Source organism: Leuciscus leuciscus (assembly GCF_965113295.1).
Source record: "Leuciscus leuciscus genome assembly, chromosome: 1".
Classification (NCBI taxonomy): Eukaryota; Metazoa; Chordata; class Actinopteri; order Cypriniformes; family Leuciscidae; genus Leuciscus; species Leuciscus leuciscus.
Window position 1 is genome coordinate 76267241 of NC_138725.1, and position 18691 is coordinate 76285931.

The window sequence follows — 18691 nt, forward strand, 5'->3', positions numbered from 1 at the left end:
AATAATGAACACAAACTACAAAATTCATGCTGCTCAAGTCATAGTCAATCCTCCCAGTGACCTTTGATTTCAGATTTGAAACTGAAAGTTTTACATTATTTGAAGAGTGTGTTGTATGCAAGTATGCACAACTCCTGTCAAGGGGTTATGGGTGGTTTCCAGGGAACAGCTATGCTGTTTCTAAGCAGTGTTGCCAATTATTTTCAATGGAAAGTAGGTAAAGCCTGCTCAGAAAGTCTCTAAGGTTACATTTATATTACATGGGTTAAAGTGACCCAATTTTGATTGTTTTCCTGCCATGTGGCACAGATCGGATATGACCCATGAACTTGTATGCAGAAAAAACTTTACTTTAGCTCAAACAGTAGAGCGTTGGCGCTTGCAACGCTAAGGTCATGGGTTCGATTCCCAGGGAAAGCAAGAATTGATAAGAATGTAAATGTGTACCTTGAAATGCAATGTAAGTCGCTTTGGATAAAAGCGTCTGCCAGATGCATAAATGTAAAAAATATCTGATATTCTCAGATCGGTTTAAGGCCTCATTCATATGTGGAAATAACTCTGATATGAATCAGATACATGCATTTGCACCTGCCATGTAAGCAACTAGCTGCTTTTTAGTTAAAAAGTCGCTTACGGGGTGTGAAAAGTCGCTAAAATCACTAATTAGGCATCAGTTTTACTAAAATGTTCTCATTGAGTTGCTAGGTCTCGCCCTCAGGTCTCTGTGATATTCTCGTCTCTAGATTTGGATCAGTTCCCTCTTTCAGTGGAAGTCTATAATATAATTCTGCCAATTTTATTGTCCACTTAGGAAAATTAGAGCACGCCTCTCTCTAAAAGAGCCAAATGAGTTTGGAACAGAAGTTTAACGCTGAGGATTAATGGTGTGTTCAAATCTAACCCAATAGCCAGCACTACACACAGTTGTTTTTATTTTCAGTTGCTGTGATAAAAAAACACAAAAGATCCTTTCATGAGGTTTGTTATTTTTCAGTTCTAAGCCAGCGGCCAGAGCTTTCCAGTGTACTTGTAATCAAATGTGAAATTCTCTAGTAGCCGGGAGTGATCATGTGATTCCACAGAACTTCTTTTGTAATTACACAACACAGCGAGCTGCGATAGAGGCTTGCTGTCGTAAACACTTCACGACGTCTCTTGCTTTTCCCCTTTTCTCTCTGTCACAAGCCGTGTGCCACCCTGCCTTTGTCTTTCCTGAGCTCAACGTGTTCTGCCTTGACAGGGCTCTTTTCTTAAGAATTAAGGAAGTTGTGGATTTAAAGAGAACCCATTCAAGGAAGTACAAATGACACTTAATCAAATGTAAGTAGGACTAAAATATCAGAGTTTAATTTTTCCCCAGCTAAGTGGAAGTATGAGGCTATAATGATTCATCGACGACAACTGAGGTCAAATATTAAGGAATTTACCAAAAATTACAGAAAAGAAATAGCAGGTTGTTAAAGTAGTGCAGCACTTTCGGTAACACTTCATTTTAAGGTGACGTAGTTACACATGCACTTACTGTAATAATACCTATAATAAGTAACTGACCCTAAACCAAACCCTAACTGTAACTCTATAGAAAGTACATGCAGTGCATTAATATTACTTGTTATCAACTTTACAACAGATGTCATAACTTCCCAGAACACTTATCTCAGATGTCTATGAAAATAAAGCGGTGCCTTTATGGACACTTGTGATAACCTATGCTTACGACATGAATGGCTGTAGTAAAATGAGAAGACGTCGATCGCGATCAGAGGGACGTCCCCTTACAAGCACCTCTTTGTCATTTTTCTCATTTGCAGCTGTGGAGCTGCGCTTTTCCCGTATGACGAAAGGGAAATGATGTAATCTCTGTGCAGAGAAGCGGCTGTGAGAGGGTTGGCGTCAATATTTCGAAAGTCTTGAGCTCTGTCTGTAAACGACTGGTTGCTGCCTAAAAGTGTACAGGTTTAAACACACTGTTCCAAACAGACTCATAATCCAAGAAACATCACAAGTGCTTGTTTGGCATGTTTCTGTGATACAAGTGCAGCCACTGGATAAGTGGAGTGAGTCATGCAGGGCACGTCTAACTCCTACTCATACAAGTGTAATATGTAAACACACCTTCATATGCATAATCACACTCATTGTGCTTATAGCCTAGGACTATGACTACTTTGGCCATGTGAGGACATGTTACAGAATGATATAACACCCTCGCATATGACTCTCAGTGACGCAATGACATTTCGAGACTTTCTTTTTAATGCGTTTACAGGGCAAAATACAATGTAATGTTTTAATTCAAATAAAGTTACAGAATAATAAAACTAGAGGTGCATCCAAATTCTCAAAGGCTCAATGGAGTGCCTTGAAAAGCGCAGCATTATTGAATGTGTTGATGTAATTTCCACTGAAACCAGAAGACAGGGCAGGACATATCTAAACATTCTCAAATTAACATATACTTTGCTTGATAAAGAAAATGACTCAAGGTGGTTGAGTTCACGAACTCTCACGTGACCTATAGGTGCTATCCTACAGTACAGTCCGCCATCTTGGAACAGTCAACATTTCAGATGCTGTCATCACTCACAGTAAAATTCTATGCTTTTTCCAAGATGCCACAGCATTACTGGTTTTAAAAACTGTAAAAAATTTAATTCCTGAAGAAGTGGGATAACCTTTCACTGGTTAGAATGTGTTGGTTTGTGTTTTTATATGTATTAACTCAATATTACAGATTTTAAACTATAGTATTTTTTGGTATATTTTGTTAGCTAACTCCTTCTTGTTTTGTGTTAATGATAAACTAAATCCTGTGAAAATCACTTGCTGAAGTCTATTGCAAATATAGATATTCATACATGTGCATAACTACAGTTGCAGATGCTCTAGTGTTGAAGGACCAGCTTTGACTGTTCCAATATGGCGGACGACTAACTTATAGTGGCCCATAGAAACAGCCGCTAATCTATATATATCTATGATATGTATATATATATATATATATATATATATATATATATATATATATATATATATATATATATACATATACATGGATGGGAAGGTCACGCACGACGTAGGCGGCAAGAATCATCCCATTGTCTAGAGGATTTTACATCCAGGATACACACACGAACGGACCATTTCTAACAATAAACTGAGACAAATACTTATATCCAGCAATGAATATTTGTTTTGGGCAGCACTCCTTCTCCTCATTTGTACACAGTTCTTGGCGCATATGTCACGCGAGAGGTTGTGAACTCAGCAGTCTTGATTCGCAGAGCAGGACAAAGGTGAGCATCTGTTGATTAAAAGTACAAAAAAAAACTTGTTTTTTCTGAAAGTGTCTGATCGTTTGGCTAGAAAATATGTCAGCTGTGGTTGTGTGGAGCCCTTTGAAGCTACCAAAATATGAATTTTGGACTGTAAAAAAATAACAATAATCCTGGAATGTTTTCCTCCAAAACCTTAATTTCCCTTCGGTTGAGGAAATAAATTCATATACATATAGGATGGCCTTGGGGAAATGTAATAATCAGGAAATGTTCATTTTTGGGTGAACTATTCTTACACACTTCCCGGACAAAAAAATTCCCTGTTTGGATTTAAATAGGCAAATGCTTAGAGTCTATGACTGGATCCTTTTTGTAGTGATTATTATGTTTCTAGCATGTTATATCTTTGGCAAGAGTTGCCAAAGAGTGTGTAGCTTTTCATTTCTTAAACAACCATATAGGAAGACACATCATGGCCATATTCCAGGATGACAATGCCAAGATTCATCAGGCTCAAATTTTGAAATAATGGTTGGGAGGAGTTTGAAGGATCATTTTCATACATGAATTGGCACCTCTGAGTCTAGACATTCAATTCATTGAAAGTCTTTGGGATGTGCTGGAGGAGACTTTACTGAGTGCTGGACTCTTGCATTGTCAATACAAGATCTTGACCAAAAATGTATGCACCTCTTGATGGAAATCAACATTTATTTCCATCAAGAGGTGCATACATTTGTGACAACGGCCAAAACACATAAAAAGTGTTCAGTTTTTAATTGAAAACTGTGTTGTGTAAACAGCCCCTATAGTTGTGCAGGACAGTTTGTCACAGGAGCAGGATTGAAGACCTCTGACTTATACTGTCACATTTCAAACAAGTCCATGATCTCTATGATATGGCTTGGGTCGCTCCTCTAGTCTGTGAGATTTTCCAAGCAATGTAAAGTCTGCAGGCAAAATCGTAAGAATCACAATCCTCAGCACTCTTTGTTACATGCCAAAGATTTTCTTTCGCAAACCTTTTTAAGCATGAGGAGTTAAGCATGAGGACTGCATTCCTCAGTAAGTAAGCTAATCTTTCTCAAAGAGCACTTCTCTGAAATGGCTAAAATGCTCTCATACAGGATGTTACTAATCTTGATTACGAACTATCTTAAATGACATTACAGCCCTGTGCATATCTGTCAGCATTGCTCAATATAAAAGCCAAAACGAGCACTGCAACATCCTGCTTACAACAGCACGCTAAAATAGCAGCGCAACAGAGTTCATGGAAACAGTGAAAAGCGGATGACATCATGCGTATTCTTATCCTAAATGAGGAACAATTTGCATAACTTGTAAAACAATGGAAAAATGATTTATACTTCAGAACAAGTAGATAAGCATGTTACATTTCTATAGGTGGCATGTGTTTCAAGTTTCCATAGAACGTTGGATGGACGTTTTGGTTTGAGACTTTGTACAGTTAAAACGGCAAATGTTCCCACTCGGTATCTAAAACATTTAAAAGGTGTTTACCCTCTAAAGGCCCAGCAAAGTGTTCCCTGATTCAGGCGAAATTCAGGGGGAACGAGGGTAAAAATACCAGACAGACCAGTCAGAAGCCCTGAGGTGATTTAGTTCTTCTTCGGAGTTCTGTTGTTTTGATTTTGAACAGAGATAAAGAGCTCTCAGGAATCCCCGGCGCTCCAGTGGAACTGTGACAATAGATTCCTTACTCATCTGAGAGAATACTTCTATTTTGAATGGCAGAAACAGTAATGATAGCTTCGGGCAGACAACCGCATCAGCTGGTTTGGATCTGTTTCACAGAAATACATAATTAGCAGTGAGGACATTCAGTACCTTATTAGAAGCAAGTCATGCATTGCTATTACGTAATGACCACACCTCGCGACTTCTGAGCTGAGCATTTACATGGCATTTGAGTTTTAACCATGAAAGCAAATGCATTATCTCATTACACAAAACATCTAGGTAATTAAATAGTAATTTCACATTGTTATGTCATTTAAGACAACACAATGTTGAATTGAGCTATTTTAAAGATGACAAGCTGAATTGGGAACCGCATACTAGTATATTACTCGTACTATGTTTACCATATCTTTCTATGACAGAAATAGTATGTATGCTAGTATGTGGTTCAGAATTCAGCATGAGACCGTTAGAATGTTTACATGGACAACAATATTCCCGATATTAAGCCAATTAAAACAATACTCTGATTAAGAAACTACTATGTAAACAGTGATTTCTGATTACCTTAATCCGGCTAAAGTCACACTCGAAGTAAACACGAATCGAATTAAGACATGTGTAAGACATGTACACACTTTAATCACACTAATGTCGTGTGGGAGTTTTCGCCGTGTTTTGCGACACAACCGTTTCGTTTGACGGCAAACAAGAGAGCATGGCTTCAGATTTTGTATTCGCCTTCGTCTGTTTGCACGTATAGCATGACAAATTATTTACTGCACTTGAAGCTTTTGTAAAATTTTAAATTAAACACCCAAAACTGCATATGTGTGACCCTGGATCACAAAACCAGTCACATGTCGCACGGGTATATTTGTGGCAATAGCCAACAATACATTATATGGGTCAAATTTATACATTTTTCTTTTATGCCAAAAATCATTAAGATATTAAGTAAACATCATGTTCCATGAAGATATTTTGTACATTTCCTACCGTAAATATATAAAACATGTATTTTTGTGAGTGAATGCAGCACAATCGCCAACATAAATGCTCAACTTTAAAGGAGATTTTCTCAATGTTTTGATTTTTTTGCACCCTCAGATTCCAGATTTTCAAATAGTTGTATCTCGACCAAATATTGTCCTATCCTAACAAACCATACATCAATGGAAATCTTATTTATTCAGCGTTCAGATGATGTATAAATAAATAAAAAACCAAAAAAAAAAACCTTATGACTGGTTTTGTGGTCCAGGGTCTCATATGGTACCATAACGAGGAACTGTATGTTGATAAGGAAGGAACGTTGGACGGCGTGCCATGGTGACTTAATTGTGTGTGCCATTAATCGATCTATGTTCTATACATGTAAAACAGGAAAGGAATATAAAAGCAACTCATGTAAACACCTTAATCAGAATATTTTCTTATTCAGAATAAGGTCAATAAATTAGATTACTGCTGTCCATGTAAACGTAGTGTCTTGGTCAGTTTTATATTCTGTCCTGTGGATTGTGTACTTGCTTTTCTGCTTCCGTTCGGCTCTTGTGCTTCCTTTCTGTTTCCTATAGGTTACCGATCATGCCCTAGTTTGTTGTCATGGTTACTGATTGCTTTGTGCACCTGTTTCTTGTTCAGTTTATCTCCTGTGTATAGTAAGCCCTCGGTTTAGCTCTACTCGCTGTCCAGAATTGTATTTTTGTTTGTGAAGCTGTTATGGTGATTTTTGACTCGTGTTTGGATTACTTTTTTTGTTTACTAATAAAGTAAAATGGCTCTTATTATATCCTACTCACATCTTCATTGCCTTCACCGTGACAGTTATCATCAGTGCTGTTTAATCAGCTGATGTTTTTGGTGAATTTAGTGGATGTTTGAAGTCTTTTCTCTTCAAGTTCACACAGGTGAATAACCACAGATGTAGAGAGTAAAAACTATCAACATGATTCACTAACTTACACAACCACAAATGTCTCAAGGCTACACCCTATTTCGATGTTTTAGACATTCTAGACATTCCACTTTAGATATTTTAGCTAGAAGTAACTTTGCAACTATATGTAAACTTTCTCTTATTAGAGTATGAGGCGCACACATGACAGTGCTGTCTCACAATCTCCGTTTACACAGATCCGCAAAAACAACTAAAAACTCTGTATTCTGCTGCCAGGCCAGTAGGTGGCGATGTCACTTTGTAAAGAAACACTATGTGCCAATAGACTGAACACGTAACATGCATGCGCATTACATCACCATTTTCACAAATTCACGTTTTTGTAGTTTAGATGGAGATAATAAAGGTGTCGTTTTCAAAAACTTCCACTTTGAAACCCATTTTCAAAAGTTAGCGTTTTTAGCCCACCAAAATGTTTTTAGTTGGAAATGGTGGCGTGTAAACGGCCCCTTCGTAGACTGTTAGTAGACTGTCAGGTTGGGGTTAGTAGGATAAGTTGACGTGTAGTTGCAAAGTTGCTTATAGTTAGTAGAATGTCTAAAGTGAGTATTTAAATAAAGTGCTTTCTCAATATTTTGTCTTCACTTTGATCCCTATATCTATTTTTTTTCTCTTTTTTTTCTTTTTTTTCTAACCTAGTGATCTTTGAAATGTTTGCTTGAAATGTGTGCTTGTACTATCTTTCTTTAAAATACCAGTTGCTTCATTATTTTGGCATTTACAGCGATGACATTTTTCATTTTTCCAAATGCCCTTTGGTCCTCCTACATGTCGTAACATGTATTGTCATATGATTAGTTATGAGTTCCATTTAGTAGAAAGGGAACCAATTTAAAATTTCACTATGAATAAATAGAAGGTTTTGTTTGAAGGGATTGGAGTTTCCATGTACTGTAGTTACACAGAAAAAGGCTAAATGCTCACGTGTGCATGTGACTCCACAATGAATGCCAAAATCAAATGAAACAAAGAAAAGGTCAAAATATTGAATGTCCTTTGTTTCATTTTCAACACAGTCAGGCTGGACAGTTTCCGCTTACTGTAAAAGTGCTTAAAGCAAAGCAAAGAGGTTGAAGTAGAAAGGGAAAAAGGAAAGAAGAGAAAGAGTAAAAAGGTGATTCATAGCGATTCTCAAAGACTTTATTGAAGCATTATTGAATGTCCTTCCTTTGTATGATAATTCAGCGGTGATGTGTCTCATGTAAAGGGTGTATAGTATGAGAACTATTACATAATGTCATTTCTGGTGATTCTATCAACACAGCTCAATAAAAACATGGAATAATTAAACAGCCTTTTAGCTTTTCCTCGAAATAAGCATTAATATTTGATTTTGCACCACGGAAGGTTGTGCTTCAAATCCGACCTTAATAAAGTTAAACAAAACAGCTGAACACGTCCAACTCAGACATATAATAGAGTATAGCACTGAGTCTTGTGACTTTCACACATAATAACTTTGTGCAATTCCCATCTAGTATTTACCAAATATTAATGTTAATCTATTTCGACCTTTATTCAAATATTATAAAAAAAAATTATAATTATAAAGCAATATACAGAAGTTTTCAAAATAACCAACATTTTCCTGAAATGTAATTTTTTTTTGCATAATTTCAGTGTGATCTCAGACCTTTTGATCCCACTATAATAAATCCAATCTCTCAGCACAGTCCAAACACTGAACAGCAAGAAATGACAACATTACAATGCCTCCTGCATTTTTGCAGTGTGAGATAAAGGTCTGTCTAAGATGAAGCTCGCAGACAGCGATGGAGAACGCCGTCTCGCCGTGATCTTCAGTGACACTTATCATAACAGGTCACAGCATGAATCACACTGGATCTCCGTCATTCACCGTTCTGCTCTCTTTTTTCCTACAGCACAGTTTGCTGGCACACAATAAAACAAGAGAGGAGATACATAATGAAATTTAGATATTAAAAGTTGCCTAATTGTTTAGATTGTCTCCAGTGCCAAAGCCTATATCGCAGGTAGCCTTGTTTTTTACGTTAAAGTTTTTTTCACTTTTCTTGTTCAAGTATTCTCTAAACAAGTACCTACAGTAATTATATCCCTGATCCCAAAAAATCTGAGAGAAAGAGAGAGACGTTTCAACTGGAAAAGACAAGCGGTCGCTTGGAACTACTCCCAGAAAGAGAGAGAGAGAGAGAGAGAGAGAGAGAGAGAGAGAGAGAGAGAGAGAGAGAGAGAGAGAGAGAGAGAGAGAAATACACTGCAACCATGGTGACCGCTCCAGATTACAGCCAGAGACTCTGACGTCAATGGAAACCTCGCAGCACAAAGCCCAGCACAAACACAGCTCGGTGCATCCATGGAAACTAGCTGCCCACCTGAAAGAAATATGATATTATTTTACCGTTGCTGTTGCCATAGAGCCCACATAGAAAAGAGGAAACTTTTAAGAAATGTGTTTCTAAAGAAATTATGTTTAAGAGCCACGCCAGTTGAAACTCAACCTGAAGTCCCTGACATGACACGGATAAAGCACAGGATTATTGACTCGCCCTCATGTCGTTTAAACCCTAATCTTTCCATATAACAATAGTTTATAGTCCCACATTTGACAAAATAACCCATATAACTTAATTGTGTTACATATTCCAAGTCATTTCCAAGATCAATTTTGGTGGGAACTGACAGAACCGTAGTTTCTTTCTTTTTTTCCCCTCCGTTTGGCCTGATCCATGATCATTTGAAATCAAATTTCAGATTTTCCGTGTTGCCGTTCTCTCCGTATTTACGATTACCTGCTTTAGCCGCTTCCTACAACGCACTGGATCTTACACTGGAAACCCAAAGGAACTCACAACCGCTAAACTTTTACTCTTGGAATTCTTGAAACGGGAATAATACAAGTCGACACCATTATGACTGAAAGTTTGCTAAGAAGTATTTCCAACGCTATCTCACGACCAATTCGTGATGAAAAGGTGGCTAATTCGTATGAATTCGTACGACCTCACTCGTACGAATTTGTACGGTTTGTCTAAACCCACGTGATGGGTAGGTTTAGTGGCGGGGTCAGGGGTAGGTCATGGGTAGGTAAAATATGTACGATTTAGCAAAAATCGCACTAATTCGTACGAGTGAGGTCGTATGAATTCGTACGAATTGCCGTGAGATCAGGCTGGAATTTCCTACTAAAGCAAGGCGATATTTGACTCTGTTATAAGCTGTGGCGTTTAGCAAGTCAGCCCTGGGCCCATATGCAAAACAAATTTAACGGTCCCCCCTCAGTTGAACTTGCGCACTGGGAAAACTATGTTTAAAAGGCCCATGGCTATTTGGAAAAAGGGACAACAGCCTTTTTTTTTCTCTGATTCTCTAATTCTTCTACTGTTTAGGCAACCGAGTTTTATTTAAAGCCCATTTTGCGCGCATGAAGTACCTCTTTAACCTGTCATATGAATAGTAACATTTCGTCACAAAACAGTGGAGGATGCCAAAGCAGCGGATCATTTTGCTTTAGTTGGTTTACACATAAACACTGTGTTCTTAAAAAAGATTTGTAAGACTGCCCGGAAGACTCACAGTGCACAGTTAAAGGGCATTCTGCCAAGATGTTCTCTCGTAACAGTGGAATACTCTGAACGTTGGCCAATATTACAAAAATGGGAAAGACGCTGGCTTGCATGTGAAGATATTGTGTCACTGCAGAGTGTCGTTGATCAATCTCCAGTGCAGTAGAACTGAAAGAGGTTAAAAGAGACTTACTGGAAAGACAGAAAGCTGTACTTTTTAACACTTGGCAGTGACTCTGAACTTTAAAAGACATCGTCCATGTTTTGCTATGGACTGTAGGTGTGTGTGTGTGTGTGTGTGTGTGTGTGTGTGTGTGTGTGTGTGTGTGGGGGGTTGAGAAAACAGCCGTTGCAATGGCGTGGAAAGCGGTTGGCGCTCTGTCTTTATAAAGTTGCACTGAAAGACAATTCCACTGAATCATTCTTCAGACCGTTCACTTGTCACTGTCTGAACAAGCCCAGCATAGACCTTATTCACCATTGAAAAGCACCTCGAGAAGACTCTCAAGAGCTCACTGCAGCAACTGATTATACATTGATTATATATTGTTTAGCCAAAGCATCAGTGAAATATTGAATTTTTTTATTTCAATTAAAAGTTATGTTCATTGCATGTTTTGCGCTTTTAAAAAAATGTACTGACTTTATTATTTTTAGTGAATCAATAAAGTTTGAAAACCACTAATGTAGATGAAATGTATTGTGGACAACGTCCCTGAACACTTCAGACTGATCTTAACAGTTTGAGAATAAGAAAATCTATGGAAATGGTTAGCCTATAAGCTGACCTCAGGGGAAATAAAAACATAATGAAAGTAATGAACTCATTCATACATAATAAAAGTAATAAACTCAACAGAGGTTCACTGCATTCCAAGACCAGAAGCAAGTACGCAAACACTTTATGAACTGCATTCTGAACACTCACAAAATCAAGGTTGTTTATAGCTTGAAGCATCAGGGTTTGCACATTTGCACAAATAGAAGATAAATAATCCAAATTAAAGTCATTAATACATTTGTACTAAATTAACATCATCAACAAAACTAAAACTAAAACTAAAACTTTTGTTGCATGTAAATTACCAGTAAATCAGATTCTGGGTTTGACAGTGTTTCACAATCAGCAGAAGATGGACAGTTTGATGTCATTTCTTGTTGCTTTCTCAATTAAAGAATTAAGCAACAAGATTGTTGTCATGAAATGCAAGTTCCAGGTAACTCAGTTACAAACGTGTACTCTTAGTACCTTGTAACACCACATTTATCTCACACTTTATTTTATTTTTTAAATAAACAATAAAAAGAAAGCAACTGACCGCCTCTTACTTGAAAGACCACAGGAAGTCACGGCCCTCATGTTTAATTTGGTTGAATTCAGTTCAAGTGTACTTACAAGAACCAGCCATGGTTCTCACACATCAGCTGTTGTGTCAACAGCCAGGCACTTCCTCTTTCTCAGAAATTATGTACATGATGCATGCTAACTTTACGCCACAGAGGTGGGCAAGATCGCATGCTGTCTTTCACAGCTCTTGCAGTGTCTACAGAAACTCACACCTCATGTAGACCCCAAACGTCAGCTGTCTGTTCGGCCTGTTCACAAATCTAGAGTCATTCTGTGTCAACTCAACCGGAGGTCCCTGGCTAAAATTTGGGATTTTTTTTCTTCTTGTGAAAGAAATACATAAATTAAGAAGAAAGACAAAATATTAAATGTCATGAATGTATATTTACTGAGAAATTCACTGTTTTGTCGAGGAGGTCAAAATGACAATTTTCACCAGAGATTTGATCAAATTACATGGTAAAAATGACTTTAGAAAGATGGCAACATCATTGTTTTATTTTTACACAGAGATTGGTAGGTCTATAGTTAAAGCTGTTGACTTTAGTGATCTTTCTTCTATTATATGCCAACGGTGACAGTTCAAACATGGCAAAAAGCACTTCCGGTTTTCTTGCTCAAGAAGTATTAAAGATATCCTTTTAGATTCATGTTTTAAAGGCCCTATATGTTTCAGTCCCAGAGATATGGAGATCTTAATGTGGTTCCACGAATAAATTGGTTAATTGTACACATTTTTAGTGGTTGAAAACCAAATGTGGGTCACTTTGCACACAGGTGATCATTTTTTTTATATCCGAGGAATATCTGAACAACAAATTATGTTGAAACTAGCAATGTATCTCGTTTTTTTTAACACAATTGCATATGATATACCTAAGTGCCATAAATATTATTTTTCCAAAGTTTGCATGCCTGTAACTCTAATAGTTTTAAACATATCTTAATATCCTTCTAGATTCTAATTCTTAATAAACTTTTCTTTTGGAATCTTAATTTGTAAGGGCCTATATCAATCCCAGAGATATTGAGATGTCAATAATAATAGAAAAATGTGAGCCGGAGAAGCTTCTGAAATTTGGTTGATTTGACATGGAATGACTTTAATCCTTGACGTGGTCTATACTGGATACAGTTTACTGATAGCGTATGTGTTCAATCTCTGATGTACTCCACAAACGCGCTTGCGTCTGTCAACAAAAACAGGACAAATGGAGTTCAGTTTGGTTTGCGTGTCTGTACAGACTTCAGGAGGATCCCAGCGTCGGGAACAAGTGGATGGTTTATCTTAATGGTGTCCTGAATCGCGTTGGAGGATTATATGTTTGTTCGGAGCATTTGACTAAAGATAGTTTTGTACAAGAGGCACAGGGAGTTCACAAAGAAACTTTTGTTGACACATGAAGCAGCCATCTTGGATCTGACAGCAGACCATAATTAAAAGCTGTCTGTAAATGACTGTTTTATATGGAGAATGAGTCACACTTTAGATATAGATAGTAAGGTAGTTGTTAAGTATAGGTGTGGTGTAGGATTAAGGGATGTAGAATAAGGTCATGCAAAATAAGGCATTAATATGTGCTTTATAAGTACAAATAAACAGCCAATTTCCCAGTAAAAAAACAAACATGATAATTAGTGTAACACAGTTAGACGTAGAAGAAGGAGGCGGGAACCGGTGAACATTTAAAGACTTTAATAACGTAAAATAACCAAACAACAAAACGAAAGTAAAAGAGAGCAGCCCCTCACGGTCGACTGCTGTCACATATAATAAACAAAACACAACACAAGTCCAGGTCTGTTCCTCTCTCACTCCGCTCCTCCGTGAGAGATAAGAGACCGGTGCGTCGCACAGGTGTCGCTCATTATCAATCACGCCACCGGCCTCGTCCTGCTCGCCACAATAAGCAACAAGTTAATAGTGAGAATTGGACCCTAAACTAAAATGTTACCGGATAATGTCTTCAAAACACTTACTCACTTAGTGGGCTTTGAAACTGTTTCCTATGCAATGATGTTAGCCAATCAGAACAGAGGCCGTTTACTGAAAAGTTTGAAAAAGGTTGAAAATAATAGTTTTTTCTGCATGTATATTTGTTTTTTGTTTTTTTGTTAAACTTTATTAAAATTATAAGTGAACCTCAAGGAAAGTATTAAAATAATTTAAAAAAAATCCATGTCATGACCTCTTGCTGAGGTGCTGAGCATCTATTTCACGCAGCGTGCTTGGCGATTATTTCTGGTTGCAGAGAGTTGAAAAATGTTCAACTTTGGGTAAAAATACCAAAGTTGAACATTAATCTCAATCTCTAAAGAGGAAGAGATTCTGGCGTTTTCAGCTGGCTAAAACGCTTTTTGCGGCCTAAGGGATAGGGTTTCTATTAGACTATAGTAAAAAAAAAATCCTAAAGGTCTACACTGTGAAGTTGTACATAGTCCACTTTAGACATTCTAACTATAAGTAACTTTGCAACTAAATGTCAACTATCAGTCATTAGAGTATTAGTAGACTGTCTACTTAATATCTGCTAACATTTTATTTTGTTGGTCCCCCAACAGATATTCTACTCAATATAAGTAACTTGGCAACTACAAGTCAACTTCTCCTAACCCAAACCCTAACACCCAACCCTAACCTAACAGTCTACTACAGTCTACTAATACTCTAATGAGAGTTAGTTGACATGTAGTTGCAAAGTTACCTATAGTTAGTAGGACGTCTAAAGTGGACTACCGAAATAAAGTGTAACCAAAATGTCATGTTTCATAAATAGGTCACTTGCTGATTCCTCGCAACCGTTTGTGACATTTACTAGCAATTTCTGCAGAGACCATTTTTTCTTCAGTATATAGTATTCTCATTTAGGTGAGCTAAATAAACAATTACTGTCATCTGCATTAGCTAATCAGCAACACAGAGTGTTTCCATCATTACTTGCATTATCGTAAAAGACACATACAACCACACACAGAGCCGTGAACACGCATTCATCTGAGTAACATCTTTTTTATACTTCTCACACTTGTCAAAGCTTTACAGTAACTAAACGTTCAGATTTCCTCTCATGGAAACCCTGATCAGAGACGTATCTCGAGTGGTCTTAACAGCCCCTCTTTTGTGGTATCGCATTCTTTTTGACTCAGTCTGTAGAACTAAAAAGACCCTCAACACACACTGTACTAAACACCGCACACTCTCTCAGTCTTTATCACTTCCACTACTGCGGTCATGTTTCTCTCCATTATATGCGAATGTGTGTGTGTGTGTGTATTTCCACTACTGCAGATCTCTCAGTGCCATTATGAGACCTCATCTACTGTAACATCCTGTCAGTTTTCCAGGAATCAGAAGCAAGCCAGGCAACAGGTGTTCACACATTTTTGCGGTTCAGAAGTTTAGCAGAAGGAGAACAAGCTCAAATAGCACGAGGTCGGTCAGGTGAGGACAAAGCCTCAACCGGCTGAGGAGCAAAGATAAGAGTGATATATATTTAAACACCAGCCTCGGGCGAGAGCATGTGAGGACAAGGGCACTGAATCAAAGAGGAGGATTTTTCAGAGGAAGACAGTCATAATGCTGTGTGAATCTACATCTGTTAGAGAAATCCAGAGGAAAACTGTATTACTCAGAGGGTGCGCTGTCGTTACTCAGGAGACTTTGTAAGGGGAGAAGAATAAAAATCAATTGTTCACGTACTGTATGGTAAAGGTACACCATAAAAAAAAATCCACGTAATTCAACTTCAAGTTCAGTTGCTGCCATAAAATGTGAAGAATAATCAAATTGGCTGCATAACTTTGGTTAAATTATGTTGACGAGTTAAGGCCAATTCACAACTGCACGACAGACGCTGACCAACGTGGACAATCACCAGATTACAGTATGTCACTTCTCAGACTTTCCACAACCCGACACCGATTGAATATGTGCCGAAAACAAGCACAGACTAAAACCAACAGACACCGACGTAACACACTGATCCGACAAAACCCTGTCAGAGTCTGTCTATTGCAATCTGTATTGTAAATAGCGCTATATAAGTAAAGGTGACTTGACTTGACATACTCTCTAAGGGACTTATTTTGAATAAGTAATTACTTCACGACCGCCAAAGAAAGTATGTATGAATTGGTGTAGTATGAATGCAATTCGTACTACATACTACATCTGCCATTATCACGTGACCTACTAGCGTCAGTTCACTGCCATTCACAAATCCTCTCCTGTGGCAGAAGTAGGTCATCTGGTTCTTTTTGCCTACTCTTTTATGAGTACTGTGAATTCAGATTTTTTTTTTTTGTGACACTGTTTTTCGTCTGCTGTATAATATTGAAAGTATGCGATTTCGAATGCAGCCATAATAATAAATACATTTAAAAAATGCAGTCACCTAGAGAGTAAAAGTTGCCAATATCTTTGATACTCAGTCAAAGTGCAGAGTAGCCAAAAAGATTCTTAAGTACAGTAACCAATTACATTTACTCAAATTCCTTTCACTGCTGCAGGCAGCTCATATTGTTATGAAAATATTTGCGTATTGGAACGTGCTCAAGATTAAGTCAAATTAGCTCAGCCTTCTGTCTGTGCTCAGCTGTCTTCACTTTGCTCGCTTTCATTACATTCGCTTTTATTCTCGTGCGCTCTCGTTCGCTAAACTAAACAGCCAATCAGAGTTTAGAGTTCACCGATAGCCAACATGTTGAATCGGGGCGAATTCTCGCTGACGTGAGCCCGCCTAGAGCTGACATGTGGAACACACAGGGCTTGACATTAACACCTGCCAAATGCAGGTGGATTTCAGCAGTGGCGTGTAATTTTATAGGCTATATAATATATACATTTTTTCAATTGTAGTTTTTAAAAAAAGGCATCTGAAATAATAAACTAAGCGCAATGTGTTGTCAAAATGTTGTTCTTTCAAAAAATTGAAAAAAAAAATGTTTTCGATACATATTGATACTGAAATACCACGCTTCCAATACTCATTTTCCACAGAATAGACACACGATACAGGCAGTGCTTTCTCTCATCTCTCCAACAGCGAGTTACACACAAACCCGCCTTACTTGCTTGTTTCATTTGCTCCGGATGAATATTGTTGGTGTTACAAGGCTTGAATTTTGGCGAGGGGTTGCGCGTATTGTGCATCATTTTACTCATTCACCACAGATTTTGTGCTCACACTCAAAGAGCGCGCACATAAAACCACTTTTTCGCTACTTATTGACCTTAAACAGTCTCGAGTAGTAGAGTAGTCTTCTCGAGTAGTAGAGTAGTCTTCTCGAGTATTCTCGTAAACACAGTCAGTTCTGTTTTAAGTGAACGTAAACAGTTGAGAAAGAAAACACATGTGTAACAGTATAATGGATCTATGCGTCAGGTCTTAAAGGGACAGCGGCCTAATAAACCTGCTTATTAGATAATATAAAAAAATATCTACATGCCAGTTTTTCCCCATGGTATTGATATCAAAATTGTGGCCAGTGAAATGCTGAGTGGCTAGAAACTTTGAAAAACCACTAGCCACAGTGGCTGGTGAACAAAAGGTTAATGTCAAGCCCTGTCAACACCACAAAAACTAGCCCAACAGATGCTCACCAGAAACCCTTGGAATTTCAGGGAAAGCATGGAGGAGATAATCTGGTCTTTAATGAAAGTAATGAGAAATGTCTGAGATCATACTGAAATCTTACATGTGTCGTTGTAGGCATATCATGGAAAATCTGAGGAGATCTCTGAGATCTCTTCTGAACCTCTAGAGGAGGCAATGTGAGATTTCTTTTCTTTTAGGAGAAACATCTTAAAGGCTGGATATTCTCCATTTGCTCTCCATTTAATCCCATCGACTTTTAGGAGAAAGAATGAAGATTTAAATAGATGTTATTTGTAGGTAGGTGAGAGCTGTCCATGAGTGAGTGAGCATATGTGAAAGTAAGGTCTTCAGTGATTCAAAGAAGTGTCTGAGAAATGTGACTCATATTGTGGTATCAGGAATCCCTTCCAATGATTACAATGTATCATCATCTTATGATTCAGAGATTAGTGCCATGTTTCTTTTGTTCTCAGTTAATTTCTTCCTGGTTTATGAAAAGAGCTTGCCATTTATAGTCTACACTATATAAGTTATTTAAGCAATACTTCATAAGCAAGAATCCTTTTGTACTCAAAATCAGCCTTGTGTTGAGATTCACAACAGTTCTATTTGACTATTTTTATTAGCTTTTATATTACAGAAAATATGGGTGGTGCTTTAGTCATATCAATTCAATGCAACTGTATGACCCAGAGAGAAGACATCCTGGCTACTCACCACTCTGACAGGAAATGACATACACAGAGGCCTTGGAGCTAACCGAACACTCATAAACCCACAGGCACATCATCACTCCTGAAAAACCCTGCCGCTCCTTTTGAGTAAACGTGAGTTGGATCAAAGAGTTTGGATGAGTGTGCAGTGACACCTCCAATATTTTTTTTTTTAATCTTACAGGAAGTATTTATTTGAAGCTTATATGTATGTATATATATATATATATATATATATATATACATTTAATCAATATACACAATTGACATTTAGGGCCCTATTATACACTTGGTGCAATGCAGCGCCAGGCGCGGCGCAAGTGTTTTTTGCTAGTTTCAGCCTGACGCAGTTATCATTGTCACGTCCTGCGCCAAGTTGTTTAAGCTAAATGTATTTGGGTGTGCTGGTCTGAAATCGAGTGTGTGTTCAGGCACATTGTTGGCGCGTTGCTATTTTGTGGCAACTGAAGTATACTGCGCCATTGACCAACTGAAACCTGGTCTAAAGTCAATGGCGCAGGATTTTTTTGTCATTTAAAG

The 18691-nt window shown here is 37.8% G+C and overlaps 2 long non-coding RNA genes across 2 annotated transcripts in view; both read right to left on the bottom strand.

Annotated features, from left to right (window-relative positions):
• Positions 1-18691, bottom strand: part of LOC309513126 — a 284332-nt gene that overhangs the window by 236489 nt on the left and 29152 nt on the right. The gene's annotated exons all lie outside the window — the stretch shown is intronic.
• LOC309513116 lies at positions 7588-12772 on the bottom strand. Its single transcript, XR_014211317.1, has 2 exons — positions 11813-12772; positions 7588-9302 (listed from the first exon to the last, which is right to left on the bottom strand). It is a non-coding gene; the product is annotated as an uncharacterized lncRNA (long non-coding RNA).